The following is a 25,996-nucleotide window of genomic DNA, read 5'->3' on the forward strand; positions in this document are numbered from 1 at the left end:
CAGGGTCGTGCGCTGTTTCCCCTGTTTCCAGACCAAGCTGCGTGACAAGGGCGTCCCCCTATCTCAGGCTTAATTAAGCGCCCTAACAGTCGGCCCGCTCTCACTTCCTCCTGTTGCACTTTGTCCAGATAATCCTTATAGTTATAACACCACAGTCTACCCAGCGCCTCGTTGTACCGTGCCCTCGTTTCGTGTAAGGACGGCAGGGCCGCGTGAGCCATACCCTGCAAATTATCTAGTCTGCGGATAGACCCCTCCAATTCTAGAAGTTCGCGCTGAATCTTCCTGTTCGCCCCACACGCCTGATCCATGCAATGGTCCCGCACCACAACTTTAAACGCTTCCCACTCTACCTGGGGAGATGAGGCAGTGCTGGCATTGATAGGGAAGTAAGTGTCAACTAATGCTTCCAGTGAAGACCGGAAAGGGACATTGTCAAGAGCGGATTCAATTTCCAAGTTGGGATCGGGGGGTGCCAACTAACCCTGGGCATCGTGCTCCGCTTCGCCCACGGAGTGCACGTAGCACTGCCTGCTTCGCCATTTACGAAGTAGGCGTAGCAGGCAGCGCTATGCACACGCCGCAGCAAAGCAGAGCTGCCCGCCACCCGCCTCCCGCCCGCCCTCATTTTAAAATAATTTAAAGAAGGTTAAAGGTAAATAAACCACCTTACCTTCAGTGCAGCGTCCCGGGGCTCCCTCTTCTTGCTGGACGGTAACTTCTTCACGCAAATGTGCATGCGCGGACGCCCGCGCATGCGCATTTCTCACGAGCGGCGCGTAGTGGGGCTATGCGGAGCGTGCGAGTGTGCGTAGATTTTGCCACACTATGCGCTGCTTCGCGTAGCCCAACTACGCCCACTACGCCCAGGCTTAGTGCCAACAAAACGGGTGGTGCAGCATGAGAAATGGGCTATGGTCCGACAGGGTATGCCCTAAGTACTCCATGTGAGATACAGAGCCATTGAAGGCCGGGGAACAGAGGAACGTGTCAAGCCTAGTATGGACATGTTGTACCAGTGAAAAGAAAGAGTACTCCCTATCCCTAGCGTGTTGCAGTCTCCAGGTGTCTTCTAGGCCCCAATGGGACATCCAAGTCTGAAAGCCTGATGCAGTACGATGTGGCTGGGTCCTTGGCATGGGAGGATGTGAACGATCAACGGTAACATCCGCCACACAGTTAAAGTGGCCCCCCAGTATGAGAGAACCCGTTTGACATTGGGCCAGAGAGGTGGAGAAAGACTCCAGGAAACCAACCTGGTCCTGGTTGGGAGCATAAACACTTCCTTGGGTCACCTCCCGCCCCGCCAGTCGGCCCACAAGCAGGGCCTACCTCCCCGAATCCAGCTATGTGCTTTCAGGTAAGAAAGGAACCCCAGGTTTCACCCAAATCAAGACCTTTCTGGAAAAAGGCCGAAAAGGTGGTCGCAAAAACCTGCCCCCGCCACCTCTTCTGTACCCTCCCAGCCTCCTCTTTATTAAGATGTGTCTCTTGGAGAAAGGCTAAATGCACATCCCTGCGCCGAAGGTTGGAGTATATGTTATGTCGTTTGGCTATTGTTCCCATACCACAGATGTTCTACATGAGGAACCTCACAGTGTTATGTGTGCCTGCCATTACCACGGAAACCCTTTCCAGAGTGACATAGGGGGATTCCCTCCCCTGCTCATGTCCCCATACATGCGCCACCACCCTCCTCCGCAAACAACCAAACAAACAAGAAAAACATCAACTAACAAACCCTCATCTTGAACAACTCCCCAAGCCCAGAACAGAATGACAACGGCCAGTCATCCAAACAATATGTGGAACATGACCCTTAGTGAGGATTTACTCTAGTAAGGATCTCAAGGGGGGTGGACAGTGAGAGCAGAAGACAACATAGGATTAACGCGCAAACCATTCTGGTCGCGCCGGCCCCATCAAGTCATGGTAAACCAGAACCGGAGACCACCACCAGTAGATCAGCAACGCCCCAAGGGTTCGAACCAGGACAGAGCCCAGGCTGCCTCAGATAACTTTGTTAGCTGTGTGTGGCATCACCACCGGCATCTTCAAACTGTCGCTGTGGGATGTGTCAGGGTCAACGTCCCCAGTGTCCTTTGATGAGTGAGCTGCTGTCTCAAGAGTGGGGCTCCTGCCCTGCATCAGTGCCGCCACTGCCTGCAGAGCTTCTGCCCTCTCCTTTTCAGTTTGAGAAAAGGTCGGTTTCTTAGGAGCTCTCCTCCAGGAGCGTCACCTGGATTGCTTCCCAAGCTCCACCGGTTTCCTCGATTCAGCTCTAGGACACGCAGGCTGGGAGGCCCCAGTCTTATAGGCCTTGATCCAGTCCCAGGCCTCACCTGGGCTCCCACAAAAGTGGGTGGTGCCATCCGAGCCGGGAACATCAGGGAATACTGCAGGCCCTCCTCCCTCAGTGCCATTTTAACCTCCAGAAAGGAGGCCCGCTTCTGTTGCACCTCCAGGGTATAGTCTGGAAATAGGGAAACCTTCCTGTTGTCAACTGTGTAGGGACCATCAGTATGTGCCTTCCGTAAGAGAAGATCTCTGTCCCGGAAATGAAGCAAGCGGGCCCTCACCGGCCGCGGGGGAGGCCAGGGTGCCGGGGGCCTGGCCGGAACCCTGTGAGCCTGTTCAAGAGTGTAGAAGGACGCCAGGCCCTCAGGCGCCACCACAGATCGCAGCAATTGCTCTAGGTAGACCACCATGTCATTGCCCTCAATTCCCTCTGGCAGGCCCAAAATCCGTACATTGTTCCGTCGGTTGCGCCCTTCCGCGTCTTTGACTCCCCGTTCCAGGACACCCACCCTGTCCATGACGGCTCCCACCTGCTGCTCCAAGGCCTTTTGGGCTGGGGATATCTCAGAAATGCTGGCTTCGGTTCTCTTCACTCTCTTAGAGAGCTTCTTATGTTCATCTCGTAAAAAAGACCCAGCCCCACCGCCACCGTGCTGATGTAATTGCAGGCCCACCCACAGAGCACTATCCGCTCCTCCTCTGACGGTATTCACTCGCAGGCTGCCATCTTGCCTGCCACTCGCTTCAGCCGTCATCCGAACCTCCGAACCGCCGAGCCGCCACAGCAGCTCGGAGAGTTGCTCTATCACCAAAACAAGCCCCCGGCGTCCCAGCACCGTTGGGCACAGTTTATGGGTGCTTCCCAGTCTCCGGCATCCAGAGGAGGGCAGATAAATACCGGGCCGGCGCGGAGCTCCCAGCTCATGCGTCTGCCATGCTTGGTTCCTTGGCCACGCCTTGGCAGCATGGAACTTAAGGAGGTGGGACGTGGCAGTCTTTTGACCTCTGTTTCTAGCTCATTCTCTCTGAAACCTTGTGATGTATTGGCCTCTGGATCATCCTTTATGTTAACTGGAAACGTGATTTTCTTCTTGGTCACCATAATAACCCATCACTATTCCGAACCCCTCACTGATGTTCACTCTTCAAAGAACTGTGTAGTTGTTCTGAGCCTTACTCACCTGCTTTGGTGGCTCGAATCTTCAGGTATGGATGGCTCTGTAAGTACAACCCCAGGTGCGTCTGCTTCCTTGAGCTGCTGTACCCAGTGCTGCAGTATGAAGACTCTCTTTGATTACTTCTGGTAAGCAGAAAACTGTTTCTTATATCTAGGTCGCTTTGCTTCTAGCCTCTCTGTGCCCCTGCTTACACCTGGTTGATCTCTGCTTTGCAGCACTTATGTTTGAAGCATTATCTTGTGTTTGGCTGTCGCTTTGTACTTTTTGACACCAGACTGATCTCTGCTTGGCAGCACTTGTAATCACTAATCACAGTGTTATCACTCCGTACAAGGTATGGCTCGATGTTGGGTAGTGGCACGGTACCTTTATGTATGGCCTGACCTACAGGTTCTCTACCAACGACGTGTAGATTCTCAGTAAATGCTTTAGTTTCCAACTACTTCACAGTGGCTGTAACTGCGCTTTGACTCCACATGCATTAAACGTCGACTTCGATAACGGCACACGTGGCATTCATGAGCAGTTTGCCTCGACTACTGCAAACTCTCTGAGAGAGCACTGTCTATATTCAGGTTACTTATCTCCTATCTCGTCGCTATTTGCAGTGTCTTCACAGCCGGGGAACCCATAAATGAATACCCATTCACAGAGCTTGGTATCTCTTGTCTTTATTCTTCTGTGTGTAACCACAAACTCAACATTCTAAAGCAACCTTCACTGCAATACACTCTATCCATTACATCATTGCTCTATGGAATTCATCTGGAGTCAAAAGGGTTCGTCATTGTTAACTCACAAGACCCTACAAGCCCCTCATTGTGTTAATTTCTAAAGGAAATGCTTTAGTTTTACTGATTTAATTCCATCAATATGACGTTCAGGTGTACCACACGTTTGTCATACATGCAGAATGTTAGCACTCTAGATGTTCATTAGAACACTGTAGTGAAGCTGCAGTAGAACAATGGGGAATGGACAGACAGGCTGCTGCGTTTTGTGGAAGTATATGTTTCACTCAGCAACTCCAACATTTTCTGACATTGATCTAAAAGACATTTGATAATTATAGGAAATGTGGCTTTATTATATAATTCTAGAGCACTAACCCAAAAGAAACTCCTCATTGTATTCATTTACTACAGTATCTCCTGCTCGGTATGAAATGCTTTCAGCTTTACAGCTTTGATTCCGTCAAAACTGCATTCAGGTATGTCACACTTCCATCATAAATACAGAATGTTCAATAGAAAACTGGGGTAAAGCTGAAGTAGAACACTGTACAATCAACTGACAGGCTGCTGCTTTGGAAGTTCAAGTTTTCCCCAGAATACCAGACTTCAGTCTCACATAGCTGTAGAACATTATCTGAATTTGTTAAAGAAAAAAGTGTCCACATTTTAGCTTCTGGAACACTTTCCAGAACCTGAATGAGAAAATCATAAGGGAAATCCATTCTCTTTCAAACAGGGGTCATCAAATTCCAGCAGAAGATCAGTATTTTTCACATTATTAAATCAGAACACACAACAATTCCCAAAATTGGAACTGCCAACAACTTATTTACATTGTGACCAAAATCTGTTATCACTGCGTTACTTTTAGTGAGAAATAAAAGCATGCTTTCAATACAATGCTTTTCAATGGAGACCATGTTCCCAAGGCTTGTAAAGGCTGCCACAACATGCAGTGGCCAGCCAAACAAGAGAGGGGGTGGTCCATTTGCGACTAACCCTACACTTGCCCCTGGGAGCTAGGGTGTTCTCAACCAGCTACCTTAAATCATTTTGTATTCATTATCAGGATGCAGGGGCTATGTTTCTGAGTTCTATAATGGCTGAAACAATCATGTTGTGGTCTGCCAATCAGGATTGCCAATCTCCATTAGATTGGCCAGTCAGAGAATATATGGAAACCAAAGGTCCAGATATTGCTAACTTTTTCTGATAATTATCCCACCTCTTTCCCACACAAAGCACCTATTTATATGCTAATTTCTCAAAACCAAATTACATATTTGTACCAAACAACTAAAAGCACACCTTCTGTGTAAAGTTCTGACTTTCTGCTAAATTTGTTCTAATTGCATTCAGCCATTTTTCTGTATCAGAGGGCAATCATTCTTATGGAAATTAAAATGGGAAATAAACATTTTGGGATCCCCTCCTCCTTTTTCTTACCCCCACTTGACAGATTACTGCCAAACTTTCTATGAAGGAGCCAAAGTTGATGAACTATTTTTTAGAAAGTTTCAAGCGGCACCAAAATTATTAAGAAAACTAAAAAATTCCCTTTCTATAGAAAGTCTCACTTAACTAGAGCTACTCTGGCCCTATCAAAGCCAGAGTAAAATATAGAAAAATTGCAAACACCTATTGCCATTTTAGGCATACTATTATAGCTTTTGATCGGTAAAGTACCATCCAAGCCAACCTGGAATGAATAAAAGCAACCCCTGACAAATGGGCTGCACTTATTAGAGCTCGTCAGAGAGATATAGCTGTCTTCAGACACAATGGAGCAACCACTGCAAATCAAAACAATGGCATTTGAGGCTTAAAACTGCAGATATTATGCAAAAAGGTGCAAGGTACTCTGAATAGTTACCAAGATTTAGGTGAAGAGCATATCCTTAATATGGAACACTTTACAGCACAATGGACACTCCAGATCTGCTCATCTCAAATGTCTGTTTTTCTAGCACAGTTTTTAAGCATAGGATTAGCACAGTGTAATCCATGGTGAGATAGGAAGTGATAAAGACTTTTTTTCATTTTTAATGCAAAGTCTTAAAGCAATGGAGTATCAAGTGCCCTCAATGTCAAGGTAAAAAATGACAAAAGCCTTTTACCATTTCAGGCACAGAATTACAGCTTTGGATTGGTAAAATGCCATCCAAGCCAACCTGGAATTAATAAAATCACCCCTACCACATGTGTTTTACTCTTATTAGAGCTTGTCATAGAGGTATAGCTTTGTTCTGACACAATGGAGAAACCAGTGCCTTTCAGACTTAGAGTGCCCCATAAATTATGCAAAAAGGGTCAGGGAATCCTTGGCAGTTCTGAAGATTTAGGTGGAGAGCAGATCATTAATATGGAACACTCTACAACACCAACAACACTCCATATCTGCTCACCTGAAATGAAATCTAGCAGAGTTTTAAAGCATAGGATTAGCACAGTGCCATCCACACTGAGCTAAACAAATGACAAGTGATTTTCTTGCTTTGCGTGATTGGACTGTAAATGTAAATTTTATGGCTGATTGATTGAACTCTTAGAATATACATTCATAAAAGAACATGTTATAGAATAAAATATTTTACCAACATTTAGGCACATTAAAAAAAATCATACAAATTACGGTTTAAAATCAATTAAAAATTCCTAAAATGCCCACCACCAGATTTCTGCAAGTGACACAATTATATAATGGTTATCTTTGTTATCCCCACAGAGCCCTTAAGAACAAATCATAAATACCGAATAAAAAGTGCAAAATTAACATCTCGTTTGTAAGTATTTTGGCACCATGTCTAAATAGTTCAGCTAATACCTACAGTGATGTTAGACTGATGGGTTCATAGGGATCCAGTTTATTATATAAATATATCAGAAACTTAGTAAAAGGGCAATTCAGAGCTCTAGCTGACGTTTTAAGATGTGCTATCACTGCCTGTCTGCATGTATAAATACCCAGTTTATTAAAGGGTACCTTTAATAGCCCCCTACTTTCTTCCATAATGCAGGGCAGAGACAAACTAAATGAATAATCTTTTCCTCTCCATTTTTATGTAACCTGCAGCATGTGGTTTTTGTTACTTGCTGCCTAGGCAACGCATGAGTCAGGCCAGGTAAAAGACCAAATTGTGCTCTAATAAAAAAAAATGTTTGTTTCGTAGCCCAACCATTTTCTAGATAGAGCTGCAGTTTAAAAGATGTATACACTTCAGTATCGTCCAGGCATGCGATTTTTGTGTAAGGGTCTCTTTTCCTTTCCATATTGAGGTTCTTTTCGTTCTGGGGGGAGTAACGTGTCCCAAACAGAAGGAGCTGGAGAGGTGCGATTTGTTTGGATTTCTTGCTAGAGATTTTGGCATTTGGCACAATTGGTTTGAAGTGTTTGATTTTATTCTCTTCCAAATCTTTATATAATCTCCTTTCCTTGTGACAATCTGATTTTGCTAGTCCAGATTCTAACCTTATCTGTGAGGGCGAGGCTTACAGGGGAGATGAAAAAGTGATTTAAATATTTTTGACATTGTATTTTTAAAATTATAGAGTGTCTACCACATAGTGTCGCACTTCTATAGGAAATGCTAGCCAATAATTTTGCAGTTATTACCTTTAACAATGGGAGATGGCTCGGCCCACCAAGAGACCCCCATAAAGTGCAAAATGCTAAAAGTAAGGTATTAACTCTTCTCTGCAAATCCATCTTAGCACGCTTCTCTGGAACTTAAAAAGGATCAGTGGTAAATTAGTATAGTGAAGTACAAAAATAATCTGAGTGGTGGATATGTTAGTCTTGTTCTTGGGATTGAGAAGGACAGTGGAGGGATAGAAGAGGAAAAGGTTTGCATTTATATATCGCTTGCTACCCCTGATGAGATGTTGAAGTGCCTTTTGGTGGGTAGCAAGCTACTCTGGGACCCAAAAAGGATTAGTGGTGAATTAGTGTAGGGGAATATAAAAATTTATTTGATTTGAGCGGTGGACATGTGAGTCTATTATTTGGCTTGTTAAAGGAATTGTGGGGGGATAGTAGAAGGAGGGATGTAGAAAGGTTTTTTTGGGAGTTCATAGCCGTAGGAGGGGGTTTGGGATGAGTAAAGGGGAGGTGGAGGGGAAAAGTCTTGTTAGAGAGATCTGAATAGTAAAAGAGGTATGAGATAATACAAGGAGGGGTAGAGGAGGAAAGAGTCTAGAGAGGGTTATTTCGGGGATCATAGTAATGGTATGGGGTTTGGGATGAATGGGAGAGTGGAGGTAGAGGATATATTGAGAGAGGTATATGGTGAGAAATAGGGTAGTGCATTGGAAAGAGTAGTAGAATGAGGTTTGAGATGAGTCAGAGAGTTGAGGTAGAGGATATATTGAGAGCTGTATAGGGTGAAAAATAGGGTAGTGCATTGAAAAGAGTAGTGGAATGAGGTTTGAGATGAATCAGAGTGGAGGTAGATGATATATTGTAAGAGATATAGGGTGAAATGTAGGGTAGTGCATTGGAGATGCTGAAATTAGAAGCAAAGTAATAAATATAAAGATACATAAGTACATAGAAGGTATATATGTATAAGGAGGTAATACATGTAGATTAAAATTGCATTTAATAAACTCAGACTTTCAAGTGTTGCTGCAATTCAAAATCATTTATTTGTGTATTTTTTTTGTAATTCAATAGTGAATCAATTTTAGATAAATAGTTATGATAAAATATTAACTTATTTATGCAGTCACTTATATATATGTTAAACATAAAATAATGTAACTATATGTACATTGGTTAAGCAGAACTAATGAATATCTATGACTTTAAAAACATAATTATTATGCATGTTTATACAAAGCAATACACATATGTAGGTACACCTCTATAGTTCAAATAAATGATTATATACAGAGTGATATGCTGTATATTTTGATTAGAGTATGGTGGTTATGTGGGGAAGAGACCTGCATTGCCATGAAGCCTTCAACACCAAGAGAGCATCGTTGATGTCAAGATCACCACCATTGATTTTTTTTGTTTAAATTAGTTTTTTTTATTTTTTGAATTTTAAACAAAACATAACATAACATCCCATATACATATTATGCATCTTCTGTCAGAGAATATCGTTTCATGTTACAATGCATTCATGTCAGTTTACAGTCGTATTATTACCAGGAAGTTGCAAATCCAGTGCGTGATAAAGTAACGCTCTGACTAAAAAATATACAAAGAAGATACTGGAAAAAAAACGGCGGGGACAAAGGGTAAGACAGAAAGAAAATCTCAACTGGTACTAATATATATAATTGTGTTGAATAACAAGGCGCTTCATCCGTCAAAACCACACATATTTGAAATACGTATCTCTTCAATTAAATGAACTGCTAACCTAGTGACACGCCATTTAGCTGTTAATATCGTTCTTGTCTGCGTAACTGTTGTGCAATGGTGAGTGTCAGGGACTATCAGCCATTTGTGGGGCTGTTTGTTCGTCGTTGCTCACTGTCGAGCCAGTTGCCAGGTTTGGACCTTGCTCCGCTGTGCGGAAATCCGACAGTATAACGTCCCATGCCGGGGCTAGTGGTTGCCTGCGCAGCCCTATCGCGTCAAGATCACCACTATAGATGCTCTCTGTAATTGTAATTTCCCCCCAAGATTTATATCTTCATTTACGCCTACTCCAAAAAGAGACTAAGGGGTATATTCACAAGAGTGTGTGATAACTAATGCAAGAGTAGCTCAACACAACTCTCAATATCGCAGCCTATCGCGAGAACATTTCGCCGTGCCAACCAAGTATTCACAACGCGGCAGTAGCATGCGATAGTCACCAGATAACGCGTCAAATGTCAGCGTAAAAATCAATGCCCCACCGCAAAAATGCGAAACGCGAACGCAAAAAATCATGCGATGAGGCCAATCGCTGTCCGAAAAGCAGACACAGGCCTGTAAATCCCACGCATCTGGCGGGAAAATGCACTATAAAAGAAAAAAAACCCCAAAAAACAATTCAAACTGTGTAGCACCATGGATGCACCCGGACCGAGTGCAGAGGACAAGCCGAACCCCTCATGCCCCACGGAGGGCCAGCCAGGAACCCCGTGTTCGGGGAAGGACAACGAGAAGAGGAAGACGGGGTTCAGTCCGCAGGAAGACCAGATCATCGTCACGGAAGTGTCATAACACCATCAACAACTGTCCGGCACCTCCACTGCGGCAGTGGCAACCCAAACGGAAATATGGCAGGCCATCGTCACCAACGTCAATGCAGTCGGAGTGTCGAGGAGGTCAATGGAGGAGGTCAAGAGGCGCTGGCATGAAGTGCACAGCCAAACTAAACAGAACTCTCTGCCAACAGGAAGGCAGCAACGGCAACAGGAGGTGGGAGTCCTGCGACCCAGGAGGAGCTGGATGAGCTGGAGGAAATGGTGGCCACAGTCAGCAATGTGGAGACGGTGGCAGGATTTGGGACCCTGGACACAGACCTGACCCAACAGCAACAGGGTGAGTAACGACCGGGGACTGGGGGGACGGGGGGATATGTGCAAAATGGCAAACATGCACAATTATGCACACCCACAATGATTGTGGAACATGTCCCTAATAGCCTTGGCACACATAGAAACACCAAGTAGGCCCCTGTCCACAATGTGCACAAAGGGGCCCCCCTCCCTATCACCAATATCACAACCGACCCATGCACATGTGCTGAATCCAGCAAAGCAGCGGCTCTGTGACCCACACTGACTATGCAAGTGACAATGCATGCCCAATGGCATGGCAGCAGCCAAAAAACATGACATGGCCCACAATTTGACATGGAGGTGGCCCAGTGCGGATCACATCTGTAAAGGAGCAGGTCACACACTGACATATCCACGTGCACCCCCAACACATGCCGTACAATACACGAAGCAGATGAACAATGCACTAGGCCACAAAATCTGTCCAAGAGCACATATGACCCAAGTCCTAAACAAATCAGCCCCCGAAAAGCACACAATTCAAAGGCACCCCACCTCAAGGGGAGAAGGGTACACGAAATCAGAATTGCAGGGGCAACACCCCCACAATGCAGCACACACACATAGCAAGCACAGAACATCAGCAAGGACGGCAATGTGGCACAAAGTGCAACACCAACACCACAGGACAGGGCTCACAACACGTTCAGCACGTGCGTAGTAACCGTCCACTCACATCTGGCATTGCCTGACACTGTGTGATGACAATGTGCGGGCAATACCACACATCCGTCATGTAGTCGAAAAACACTCTGACTGCCATCAAATAGCCAGCTCCACCAAAACAGTCACAATGTACATTGGCATGCAGTCTGAATGTAAACATCTGCAAATCTTCAACATACATGTGTAACACTGTTAACCTGCATCTCCCCTTTACATTGCAGAGGGACACACAACACCTCCTGCAGAGCACACCACACTTCCCATCATTGATTATGAAGAGGAAAACCTGCACATATGTCAAGACACCCTCCAACGGATAATGGACAGCCTCTGCACCCCATCCCCAGGAGCAGGGCAGGCCAGCTGCCCCAAGGTGACCCCACCACCGGCACAGAACACACAGCAGGCAACACACACCACCATGGCTGTCTCCCAGGACCCCCGACCAATACATGGAGTTCCAACAGCGTGTGTGGGCTTGCCAGGTGGAGTTGGCTGAACAGCTGTGGGTGGGTTTCGAGCTGGATCCCTGACATATTATCGACAGACACATTATCGAACTACACAAATATCGCATCAAATATATCGACATCAAAAATATCGACATTGTATACTTATTTAAAAAACTACACTAATATCGACACTACGATATCGTAATACAATTATATCGATCACACAAAAATCGCACACAGAAATATCGCAATACTAAATATCGACATGAGTAAATAAATATGACACATGTCACAAATATCGATAACCAAAATATAGACATCAATAATATCGTTTTTTTTAAAATATATCGACAATTCTAATACTCATAAAACCAATACTTTAAACAACATAAAGACAATATTTTCCGAAAACATACATTTTCAAATGAGATTCTACTTAAACATAAACATAACATTTATAGCGATCTCAATATTTAACAACATAATAAAAAAACACTGAAATAATTATCACATTGGCATTTCGAACACATTATAAACAATATTTTTATAGATAATGATTTAAAACTCTCCTCCTTTAAAACTAAATATACTCTTACTTAGCATTGTCCATAAAAGGAAACCAATTAACTAAAAAAAATTCAAACCATCCAATAGAAAGGCCACATACAGAAAACAACCAATAACATTCAAGAAACAATTTAAAAACACTATATAAACCAATTAAAACAAGTCTTCTACTGTGCCTTAAACCAAAGCATTGAACGAAGAAGAAACTCTGCTAAACAGAAGAAACCTACATCCTACTACTATTCTAAAAACGTAAGTAAATATTCTTTTCTAACTAAACTGCCAAATTAAACTAAAACACTAATTTATCTTTACTCAAATAAATAACTAACTTATATATTCCATCTCTTTATGTTTCCACTACAGATATTACTCCAAACAGCTAAAGAAAATATTGAAGATTGCCAGAAAAGACTCACTAAAAAGTAAGTATACTATCAAAATACTTTATAAAATATTAATTAAATCCTACTCAAACCCCAAAACATCCTAAACCCCTAAACAAATCCATGTTCTCTTTTTTAAGTTTTAAAAAACCTGTATAAATTAACACCTATAGTCTATACCACTGGGCATGAGGGAAGGCTCTGTTTGCTTAGGAAGAGGTTGGGCTACTGCATCTTATTTCTTAGGGAGGAGGGGCACATAATAAGAGGTGTAGGGGACGGGGGTACATTGACATGTGGTGGGGGAGGGGGGGAGGTAGAGAACTGAGTGGGAAGGTTGTTCCTTCTCCTGAATAATTGGTCTTGATGATAAATGTGTGGTACTTCCGGGACGGGTGAAGGCAGGGGAATGTTTTTTGAGTTGTTGATTTGTAAAACAATAAAATACGTTTCAACAAAAAAAATATAGTCTATACCAAACAGCAATACCACCCCACTTAAAAAACTAAACCAACCAAAACAATATGGTGCCGATCACGATCCGGTAAAAAAATTCCCCGTGCGACTCGTATCCGGTCTTTTTACCGTACGAATCGTACAAGTGCCGTACGAACTGGCAATCACGATTGGCATGGGAAAAAGACCATACGAATCGCATTGGGAATAATTCCCCACACGTCCTCGGGTCGGAAAAAGTGTCCGACACGTCCTCGTACGATTTACCGTACAAACGTGAAAAGCGAAGTCCGACCGGGGAATCACGATCCGTCCCGGGCGTCCGAATGTACAACCGTATGGTTAAAAGACCGTCCGCACCGAACTCCTATAACAACCATGGAGACGTCCAAACAGGTGCCCGGTACGTGCCGTACCCCCCCCAGCCGCCGCATGTACGCGCCGTACCTCCCCCAGCCCCCGCATGTACGCGCCGTACCCCCCCAGCCCCCACATGTACGCGCCATACCCCCCCAGCCCCCGCATGTACGCGCCGTACCCCCCCAGCCCCCGCATGTACGCACCGTACCCCCCCCAGCCCCCACATGTACGCGCCGTACCCCCCCCTGCCCCCGCATGTATGCGCCGTACCCCCCCAGCCCCCGCATGTACGCACCGTACCCCCCCCAGCCCCCGCATGTACACGCCGTACCCCCCCCTGCCCCCACATGTACGCGCCGTACCCCCCCCTGCCCCCGCATGTACGCACCGTACCCCCCCAGCCCCCGCATGTACGCGCTGTACCCCCCCCTGCCCCCGCATGTACGCGCCGTACCCCCCCCTTCCCCCACATGTACGTGTCGAACACCCCATGTATGTACACCCGAGTACGTGTCGTACCCCCCCCAGCCGCCGCATGTACGTGCCGTACCCCCCCAGCCCCCGCATGTACGCGCCGTACCCCCCCCAGCCCCCGCATGTACGCGCCGTACCCCCCCCAGCCCCCGCATGTACGCACCGTACCCCCCCAGCCCCCACATGTACGCGCCGTACCCCCCCCTGCCCCCGCATGTACGCGCCGTACCCCCCCAGCCGCCGCATGTACGCACCGTACCCCCCCCAGCCCCCGCATGTACACGCCGTACCCCCCCCTGCCCCCGCATGTACGCGCCGTACCCCCCCCTGCCCCCGCATGTACGCACCGTACCCCCCCAGCCCCCGCATGTACGCGCCGTACCCCCCCAGCCCCCGCATGTACGTGCCGTACCCCCCCCTGCCCCCGCATGTACGCGCCGTACCCCCCCCTGCCCCCGCATGTACGTGTCGAACCCCCGTGTATGTACACCCGAGTACGTGTCGACCCCCCCGTGTATGTACACCCGAGTACGTTCGAGTCGTACCCCCACCCGTGTATGTACACCCGAGTACGTGTCGAACCCCCCCGTGTATGTACACCCGAGTACGTGTCGAACCCCCCGTGTATGTACACCCGAGTACATTCGAGTCGTACCCCCACCCGTGTATGTACACCCGAGTACGTGTCGAACCCCCCGTGTATGTACACCCGAGTACGTGTCGAACAACCCCCGTGTATGTACACCCGAGTACGTTCGAGTCGTACCCCCACCCGTGTATGTACACCCGAGTACGTGTCGAACCCCCCCGTGTATGTACACCCGAGTACGTGTCGAACCCCCGTGTATGTACACCCGAGTACGTGTCAAACCCCCCCGTGTATGTACACCCGAGTACGTTCGAGTCGTACCCCCACCCGTGTATGTACACCCGAGTACGTGTCGAACCCCCCCGTGTATGTACACCCGAGTATGTGTACATGTGGGGGCTGGGGGGGTACGGTGCGTACATGCGGGGGCTGGGGGGGGTACGGCGCGTACATGCGGGGGCAGGGGGGGGTACGGCGCGTACATGCGGGGGCTGGGGGGGTACGGTGCGTACATGCGGGGGCTGGGGGGGTACGGCGTGTACATGCGGGGGCAGGGGGGGTACGGCGCGTACATGCGGGGGCTGGGGGGGTACGGTGCGTACATGCGGGGGCTGGGGGGGGTACGGCGCGTACATGCGGGGGCTGGGGGGGGTATGGCACGTACATGCGGGGGCTGGGGGGGGTACGGCGCTTACCGGGCCACCTACTCTGGTCGTTTCGCGCCGTACTTCGCATTTGCGGCACTTTTTGGGTGCCGTGAAAATATTGCCGTCCGGACTGCTGTCGGTTCGAATCGTAATTCCTGGGTCGTGAAACGCTGCCTAGAAGCGTCCCGACGTCACGTCGCAGCATTCCCGGATCACATTCGTATGCATATTTTCGTCGGTCGGTGTTTTTTACGATTCGTACGGAAATGGTGTTTCCGTGCGAATCGTAATTCCATGTTTGTAATGTTTTACAAGCCGGTACGAGTCGGACGGAGAATACGCTCCGACCGACGGTTCGTACCCGGTTTTTACCGGATCGTAATCGGCACCTATATGTTCTTTAACTTTCAGAGACTACATCAACTAAACAGCATTTTGTCTACAAACAACATCTTCATTCAAATACAACCAAAAACACTTGGTAAGTATATATAAAAAAAATGCTTTTTTGCTATTTTCATTTAAATATATAAAGTACTATTGCATATATTTTCATATCCATTTTTTCCAGATTTCTAACACATCACGATGACAGAAGAAGCCCAATTTATAACTTCGCAGAAAGGAAAATTCCTATTGTGTTACATGGGTTACACATACACCCAAGAAAAGCAGACGGACCGAAAAGTGAACTGGAAGTGTTCTAAATATTATTCTAACAAATGCTACGGACGAGCAACAACAAGAGAAACAACTGTACTATATACAAGAGAGCATAACCATCCACCCAATCTCTCTGAAATAGAAGTCAGATCAACCCTTGAAAATATCAAAGAATTAAGCACTGGTTCACAAACTGCTACAAGTGTAATCCTAAAAGAACTATTACCTAGAGTGCCCAAAGAAGCAAGAAGCCAATTACCATCAATTGTTTCTATAAAAAGAACTATTGCTAGGACCAAAAAAGCAACCACGACAAATATACCATCCCCTAAAACTTTTCAAGAGATCATCATTCCACCAGAATTAACTATCACCCACAATAATGAACCTTTTATTTTTTTTGATAACAAAAGCACAGAAAAAAGAATCATAATGTTTGCTACTGCAAACAATATAACTAAACTGCAACAATGCCAAACATGGATGATGGATGGCACCTTTACAATATGCCCAAAACCATTCTACCAGCTTTACACAATACATGGTCAATATCACAACACTTCCATACCTTTAATTTATGCACTATTACCTAACAAACAAAACACAACATATAATGAAATGCTAGGAAAACTAAAACAAGAATCAAATGATTTTTACCCTCAAAGAATTTTCATAGACTTTGAGCAAGCCATGATAAATTGCATTCTAAAACTGTACCCCCATACAGCTATCCAAGGATGTTACTTCCATCTAAACCAATGTATATGGAGACATTTACAAAAATCTTCACTAAGTGTAGAATATGCCACTAACATAAGTTTTGCACATCAAATAAAACTTCTAACAGCCCTAGCTTATGTACCAACCACAGATGTTGCAGAACATTACAATCTTTTATTAGAAAGTCCATTCTACAAACAAAATGAAGTAAAGTTATCTCCCCTCTTAGATTATTTTGAGGATACCTGGGTGGGGAGACTACACAGATCAGGCCATAGACGTCAGCCCAAGTTCCAAATACCTTGGTGGAATGTATATGTAAGTACACTCAACCAACAAGCCAAAACTAACAACGCCGTCGAGGGCTGGCATAATGCATTCCTAACTTCTACTGGGAGAACAACTCCAACACTACAAAAACTACTAATTGCCATACAAAAGGAACAAAGTTTCCAAGAATTAAGAATGCAACAATCTGTCCTACAATTAAAACCAAAACAATCTAGACAAACTACTCAAATGTATAATTACCTACAACAACAGGTACAGCTATACCCATCCACAAGAGGACTTGAGTACTTAAATATAATAGCTCAAACTCTCTTCTAAACCCTTTCCTAAATATTAACCCACAATTCTACTAAAACAACTATCACAACATAAATAAACCACTTTATTATATCACATATTTAATTATGTGGTCTAAAATATATAAATCAATTACATCGACATATATTTAGACAACATAATTAAACAAACCAAGTACACAACAACAATATTAAATATATAAGGTTTTGCCACCAACAATTAAAATATTTAAATGAACTTACCTGTTTAGTTGCTCCAATGGGATAATAACATTCCTTCCAAATAAATCCAGGTAGTTCAAAATCCATAGGTATCAAAAAAAAATCCAAATAAAATGTAAAAATACAACTGTTTATCGAAAACAACGTGAACGCAAAAAAACGACTATCCATTAACCATAAAAATCCCGAAAAATATTAAAAAGGTAAATAACCGCTCCTGGAAACCCGAACAATAAAGGAAGTGTAAAATAAAGATTAGTAAACACAACTAATACACACTTCCTTTAAAAAAAATAAGGTGTTTGAAACCGACGAAAATATCTTCTCCGTAAAACCTACAAAAGAGAAACAAACATTCCCACCCACACACAAACACACATAAGGCACCTAAAAACATCACTACAAACGTTATTCAAACACTATAAAACTTTAACACACCGAAATAACAAAACACTAACAAAGCCACAAACACAGAACACAACGTAAATTATAAAACCGTATACAAACTATTACTAACACCCTAACTTCTAAAACATCAATCCATACACACTTATTACAACATTACTTCCACAAAACACTTAAAACTATTTAATAATAAAGAAAATAACTCTTACCTTCTCAAATGCGAAACAGCTCCCGACCGCGACCTGGATTCGACCAAAATAACCCAAAACAACAGCGAGCGGTTACAAAATAAAAGACCCAAACAAACATAACAACTAAAACAATACCAATAAATGCCCTAACTATTTATTTAACATTACACATTACTTAAAAAATTAGTAAAACATTAGAATAAACTACTCAAAAAGAATATCTATTTTTTTATCTATGTGAAAATTATTTAACGTATAATAATAAATATAATAAATAAAATATTTTTATTAATATAATAATAAAACTGTATATATTACCAAAATAAATTGATGAACATGATATAATTATTATATTGTATCTACAACATACCAAAAAAAAATAAAAAAAATACATATTCTAAAATGTAAACAATTTCAATATTAATTATGTAATATAAATATTAATAATTAAAATATATTAATCATATATTTCAAAACATACAATTTCTTATAAATTCAAATAAATTCTAAAAATTTTGAGAGTACACAATATAAATTTTTAAATATTAAACAGCTATAAAAATCATATTTTTTTATTTTTAATTATTTTGTGTGTTCATATATTCATGTCCAAAATATACATTAAACAAATATATATCCATTATAAAAAAATTATGACTATAATACAAATGTTAAATATTAATTATTTTATTACATGTTTATTTCAATGATTTAATTATTAAAATATGCGTAATAATAAACAATATTTTCTCTCTAATGAATATACATTCCAACAACTATAAAACACATCTTATTTTCCTTTCTACTATTTTATAAAAAACAAATGGAATTTGCATTCTGATATAACTTCTATCTTTTATCCAACCAAAACTAAAATCTACAGATTTTTTGTAAATTAAAACAAATTAATTTAACTGTTCCTATTCAACTCTATATTTAATTCTAATATTTGCTATTTACCAAACTTAATTAACATAATACTCCCACTACAGACTGAACTTAATTAATTTACTATTCTCACTCCAACCTATATTAAATTATAGTAGGTGCTGGACACTGAACTAAATTAATTTACTATTCCCACTCCAGTCTATATTTAATTAAGATAAGTGCTGGACACTGAACTTAATTAATTTACTATTCTCACTCCAACCTATATTACATTAGAGTAGGGGCTGGACACTGAACTTAATTAATTAACTATTCCCACTCCAGTCTATATTTAATTAAGATAAGTGCTGGACACTGAACTTAATTAATTTACTATTCTCACTCCAACGTATATTAAATTAGGGTAGGTGCTGGACACTGAACTAAAATAATTTACTATCCCCACTCCAGTCTATATTAAATTAAGATAAGTGCTGGACACTGAACTTAATAAATTTACTATTCTCACTCCAACCTATATTTAATTAGAGTATGTGCTGGACACTGAACTGAATTAATTTACTATTCCCACTCCAGTCTATATTTAATTAAGATAAGTGCTGGACACTGAACTAAATTAATTTACTATTCCCACTCCAGTCTATATTTAATTAAGATAAGTGCTGGACACTGAACTTAATTAATTTACTATTCTCACTCCAACCTATATTACATTAGAGTAGGTGCTGGACACTGAACTTAATTAATTAACTATTCCCACTCCAGTCTATATTTAATTAAGATAACTGCTGGACACTGAACTTAATTAATTTACTATTCTCACTCCAACCTATATTAAATTAGGGTAGGTGCTGGACACTGAACTAAAATAATTTACTATTCCCACTCCAGTCTATATTAAATTTAGATAAGTGCTGGACACTGAACTTAATAAATTTACTATTCTCACTCCAACCTATATTTAATTAGAGTATGTGCTGGACACTGAACTGAATTAATTTACTATTCCCACTCCAGTCTATATTTAATTAAGATAAGTGCTGGACACTGAACTTAATTAATTTACTATTCTCACTCCAACCTGTATTAAATTAGGGTAGGTGCTGGACACTGAACTAAAATAATTTACTATTCCCACTCCAGTCTATATTAAATTAAGATAAGTGCTGGACACTGAACTTAATAAATTTACTATTCTCACTCCAACCTATATTTAATTAGAGTATGTGCTGGACACTGAACTGAATTAATTTACTATTCCCACTCCAGTCTATATTTAATTAAGATAAGTGCTGGACACTGAACTAAATTAATTTACTATTCCCACTCCAGTCTATATTTAATTAAGATAAGTGCTGGACACTGAACTTAATAAATTTACTATTCTCACTCCAACCTATATTTAATTAGAGTATGTGCTGGACACTGAACTGAATTAATTTACTATTCCCACTCCAGTCTATATTTAATTAAGATAAGTGCTGGACACTGAACTAAATTAATTTACTATTCCCACTCCAGTCTATATTTAATTAAGATAAGTGCTGGACACTGAACTTAATTAATTTACTATTCTCACTCCAACCTATATTACATTAGAGTAGGTGCTGGACACTGAACTTAATTAATAAACTATTCCCACTCCAGTCTATATTTAATTAAGATAACTGCTGGACACTGAACTTAATTAATTTACTATTCTCACTCCAACCTATATTAAATTAGGGTAGGTGCTGGACACTGAACTAAAATCATTTACTATTCCCACTCCAGTCTATATTAAATTTAGATAAGTGCTGGACACTGAACTTAATAAATTTACTATTCTCACTCCAACCTATATTTAATTAGAGTATGTGCTGGACACTGAACTTAATTAATTTACTATTCCCACTCCAGTCTATATTTAATTAAGATACGTGCTGGACACTGAACTTAATTAATTTACTATTCTCACTCCAACCTATATTACATTAGAGTAGGTGCTGGACACTGAACTTAATTAATTAACTATTCCCACTCCAGTCTATATTTAATTAAGATAAGTGCTGGACACTGAACTTAATTAATTTACTATTCTCACTCCAACCTATATTAAATTAGGGTAGGTGCTGGACACTGAACTAAAATAATTTACTATTCCCACTCCAGTCTATATTAAATTAAGATAAGTGCTGGACACTGAACTTAATAAATTTACTATTCTCACTCCAACCTATATTTAATTAGAGTATGTGCTGGACACTGAACTGAATTAATTTACTATTCCCACTCCAGTCTATATTTAATTAAGATAAGTGCTGGACACTGAACTAAATTAATTTACTATTCCCACTCCAGTCTATATTTAATTAAGATAAGTGCTGGACACTGAACTTAATTAATTTACTATTCTCACTCCAACCTATATTACATTAGAGTAGGTGCTGGACACTGAACTTAATTAATTAACTATTCCCACTCCAGTCTATATTTAATTAAGATAACTGCTGGACACTGAACTTAATTAATTTACTATTCTCACTCCAACCTATATTAAATTAGGGTAGGTGCTGGACACTGAACTAAAATCATTTACTATTCCAACTCCAGTCTATATTAAAATTAGATAAGTGCTGGACACTGAACTTAATAAATTTACTATTCTCACTCCAACCTATATTTAATTAGAGTATGTGCTGGACACTGAACTGAATTAATTTACTATTCCCACTCCAGTCTATATTTAATTAAGATACGTGCTGGACACTGAACTTAATTAATTTACTATTCTCACTCCAACCTATATTACATTAGAGTAGGTGCTGGACACTGAACTTAATTAATTAACTATTCCCACTCCAGTCTATATTTAATTAAGATAAGTGCTGGACACTGAACTTAATTAATTTACTATTCTCACTCCAACCTATATTAAATTAGGGTAGGTGCTGGACACTGAACTAAAATAATTTACTTTTCCCACTCCAGTCTATATTAAATTAAGATAAGTGCTGGACACTGAACTTAATAAATTTACTATTCTCACTCCAACCTATATTTAATTAGAGTATGTGCTGGACACTGAACTGAATTAATTTACTATTCCCACTCCAGTCTATATTTAATTAAGATAAGTGCTGGACACTGAACTAAATTAATTTACTATTCCCACTCCAGTCTATATTTAATTAAGATAAGTGCTGGACACTGAACTTAATTAATTTACTATTCTCACTCCAACCTATATTACATTAGAGTAGGTGCTGGACACTGAACTTAATTAATTAACTATTCCCACTCCAGTCTATATTTAATTAAGATAACTGCTGGACACTGAACTTAATTAATTTACTATTCTCACTCCAACCTATATTAAATTAGGGTAGGTGCTGGACACTGAACTAAAATAATTTACTATTCCCACTCCAGTCTATATTAAATTTAGATAAGTGCTGGACACTGAACTTAATAAATTTACTATTCTCACTCCAACCTATATTTAATTAGAGTATGTGCTGGACACTGAACTGAATTAATTTACTATTCCCACTCCAGTCTATATTTAATTAAGATAAGTGCTGGACACTGAACTTAATTAATTTACTATTCTCACTCCAACCTATATTACATTAGAGTAGGTGCTGGATACTGAACTTAATTAATTAACGATTCCCACTCCAGTCTATATTTAATTAAGATAAGTGCTGGACACTGAACTTAATTAATTTACTATTCTCACTCCAACCTGTATTAAATTAGGGTAGGTGCTGGACACTGAACTAAAATAATTTACTATTCCCACTCCAGTCTATATTAAATTAAGATAAGTGCTGGACACTGAACTTAATACATTTACTATTCTCACTCCAACCTATATTTAATTAGAGTATGTGCTGGACACTGAACTGAATTAATTTACTATTCCCACTCCAGTCTATATTTAATTAAGATAAGTGCTGGACACTGAACTAAATTAATTTACTATTCCCACTCCAGTCTATATTTAATTAAGATAAGTGCTGGACACTGAACTTAATTAATTTACTATTCTCACTCCAACCTATATTACATTAGAGTAGGTGCTGGACACTGAACTTAATTAATTAACTATTCCCACTCCAGTCTATATTTAATTAAGATAACTGCTGGACACTGAACTTAATTAATTTACTATTCTCACTCCAACCTATATTAAATTAGGGTAGGTGCTGGACACTGAACTAAAATCATTTACTATTCCCACTCCAGTCTATATTAAATTTAGATAAGTGCTGGACACTGAACTTAATAAATTTACTATTCTCACTCCAACCTATATTTAATTAGAGTATGTGCTGGACACTGAACTGAATTAATTTACTATTCCCACTCCAGTCTATATTTAATTAAGATAAGTGCTGGACACTGAACTTAATTAATTTACTATTCTCACTCCAACCTATATTACATTAGAGTAGGTGCTGGATACTGAACTTAATTAATTAACTATTCCCACTCCAGTCTATATTTAATTAAGATAAGTGCTGGACACTGAACTTAATTAATTTACTATTCTCACTCCAACCTATATTTTATTAGAGTATGTGCTGGACACAGAACTTAATTAATTTACTATTCTCACTCCAATCTATATTTAATTAGGGTAGATGCTGGACACTGAACTTAATTAATTTACTATTCCCACTCTAGTCTATATTTAATTAAGATAAGTGCTGGACACTGAACATAATTAATTTACTATTCTCACTCCAACCTATATTAAATTAGAGTAGGTGCTGGACACTGAACTTAATTAATTTACTATTCCCACTCCACTCTATATTTAATTAAGATAACTGCTGGACACTGAACTTAATTAATTTACTATTCTCACTCCAACCTATATTAAATTAGGGTAGGTGCTGGACACTGAACTAAATTAATTTACTATTCCCACTCCAGTCTATATTAAATTAAAATAAGTGCTGGACTCTGAACTTAATTAATGTCCTATTCTCACTCCAACCTATATTTAATTATAGTATGTGCTGGACACTGAACTTAATTAATTTACTATTCCCACTCCAGTCTATATTTAATTAAGATAAGTGCTGGACACTGAACTTAATTAAGTTACTATTCTCACTCCAAACTATATTAAATTACAGTAGGTGCTGGACAATGAACTGAATAAATTTACTATTCCCACTCCAGTCTATATTTAATTAAGATAAGTGCTGGACACTGAACTTAATTAATTTACTATTCTGACTCAAATCTATATTTAATTATGGGATTTGTAAAATTCTAAATTATATTTAAATTTTCTAAATAATTATTTTTTTAAATTAAAAAATATATAAACATTTTTATTTAACTTCCCACCCTTATCCCCTATAACCCAACATTCCGCTCCTAAAATTATTTGTAAAATTCTAAATTTAATTTACAATTTCTAAATAATTTTTATAAAAAATTAACAAATATATAAACATTTTTAAAACACTTCCCACCCTTATCCCCTATAAACCAACATCCCGCTCCTAAAATTATTTGTAAAAATCGAAATTTAATTTACAATTTCTAAATAAATTTTTACAAAATTTAAACAATATATAAACATTTTTAAAACACTTCCCACCCTTCTCCCCTATAAACCAACATCCCGCTCCTAAAAATATTTGTAAAATTCGAAATTTAATTAACAATTTCTAAATAATTTTAATAAAAAATTAACAAATATATAAACATTTTTTAAACACTTCCCACCCTTATCCCCTATAAACCAACATCCCGCTCCTAAAATTATTTGTAAAAATCTAAATTTAATTTACAATTTCTAAATAAATTTTTTACGAAATTTAAACAATATATAAACATTTTTAAAACACTTCCCACCCTTATCCCCTATAAACCAACATCCCACTCCTAAAAAAATTTGTAAAATTTAATTTACAATTTCTAAATAATTTTTTTTTAAAATTAACAAATATGTAAACATTTTTAAAACACTTCCCACCCTTATCCCCTATAAACCAACATCCCGCTCCTAAAATTATTTGTAAAATTCTAAATTTAATTTACAATTTCTAATTTTTTTTTTTTAATTAAACAATATATAAACATTTTTAAAACACTTCCCACCCTTATCCCCTATAAACCAACATCCCGCTCCTAAAATTAAATATACATTTCACATTTTAAATAAAATTTACTAATTAAATTTTACAATATATTAAAAAAATAAATTACCTTTTTTAAAACACTCCCCACCCTTATCCCCTATAACCCAACATCCCGCCCCTAAAACAATATAAATATTTCTCATATTATATACATTTTAACTATTTATACAAACAACTTCAAAATATTTACTAAACACACAATGACGATATTTTCACATGTCGATATTATTACTAACGATATTACTTACATCGACATATAAGTAAAAAAAAAACGATATTTTTCACATCGATATTATCTATTTCGATATTTTGTACATTCGATATTTTTGTCTCGATATTTATGTCCCTCGATATTAAAAAGTCGGTATATAGACTGCTCACCGTTTCGAGCTCATGGCAGCCACAATCGATGCCATACGTGGGTGTCTGAGTCCCATCAGGGACCACGCACAGTCCCTATCGGACAGCCCCTGTATGCACCATGCTTCACCACAGACCTTGGCTGACCATGCTGGGGCCATTAATCGAATACAAGTACTGTCTGGTCAGACAGGCACCAGCGATGACAGCACAGAGTTGGCACAGATGCGGGGGTCAATGGAGACCATGGAGCTGATGCTGGCTGGAAGCATGGCTGCCATGGCTGGACACCAGTGAGTAGTATCTGGGAACTTCAATGCCCTGTGATTCATCATCTTGCCATTGCTGCCACTGAGCCTGTCCCAGATGACTGAAGCGGGAACATCGACACACACATCTCCGACCCCTGATGTGTCAGTGGCACACAGTGATGCTGTCCCATCACCTTCGCAGTCTGATGTGTCAGTGGCACAAAGTGATGCAGCCATCACCCATTC

This window comes from Triturus cristatus, chromosome 11 (genome assembly GCF_964204655.1).
Source record: "Triturus cristatus chromosome 11, aTriCri1.1, whole genome shotgun sequence".
Classification (NCBI taxonomy): domain Eukaryota; kingdom Metazoa; phylum Chordata; class Amphibia; order Caudata; family Salamandridae; genus Triturus; species Triturus cristatus.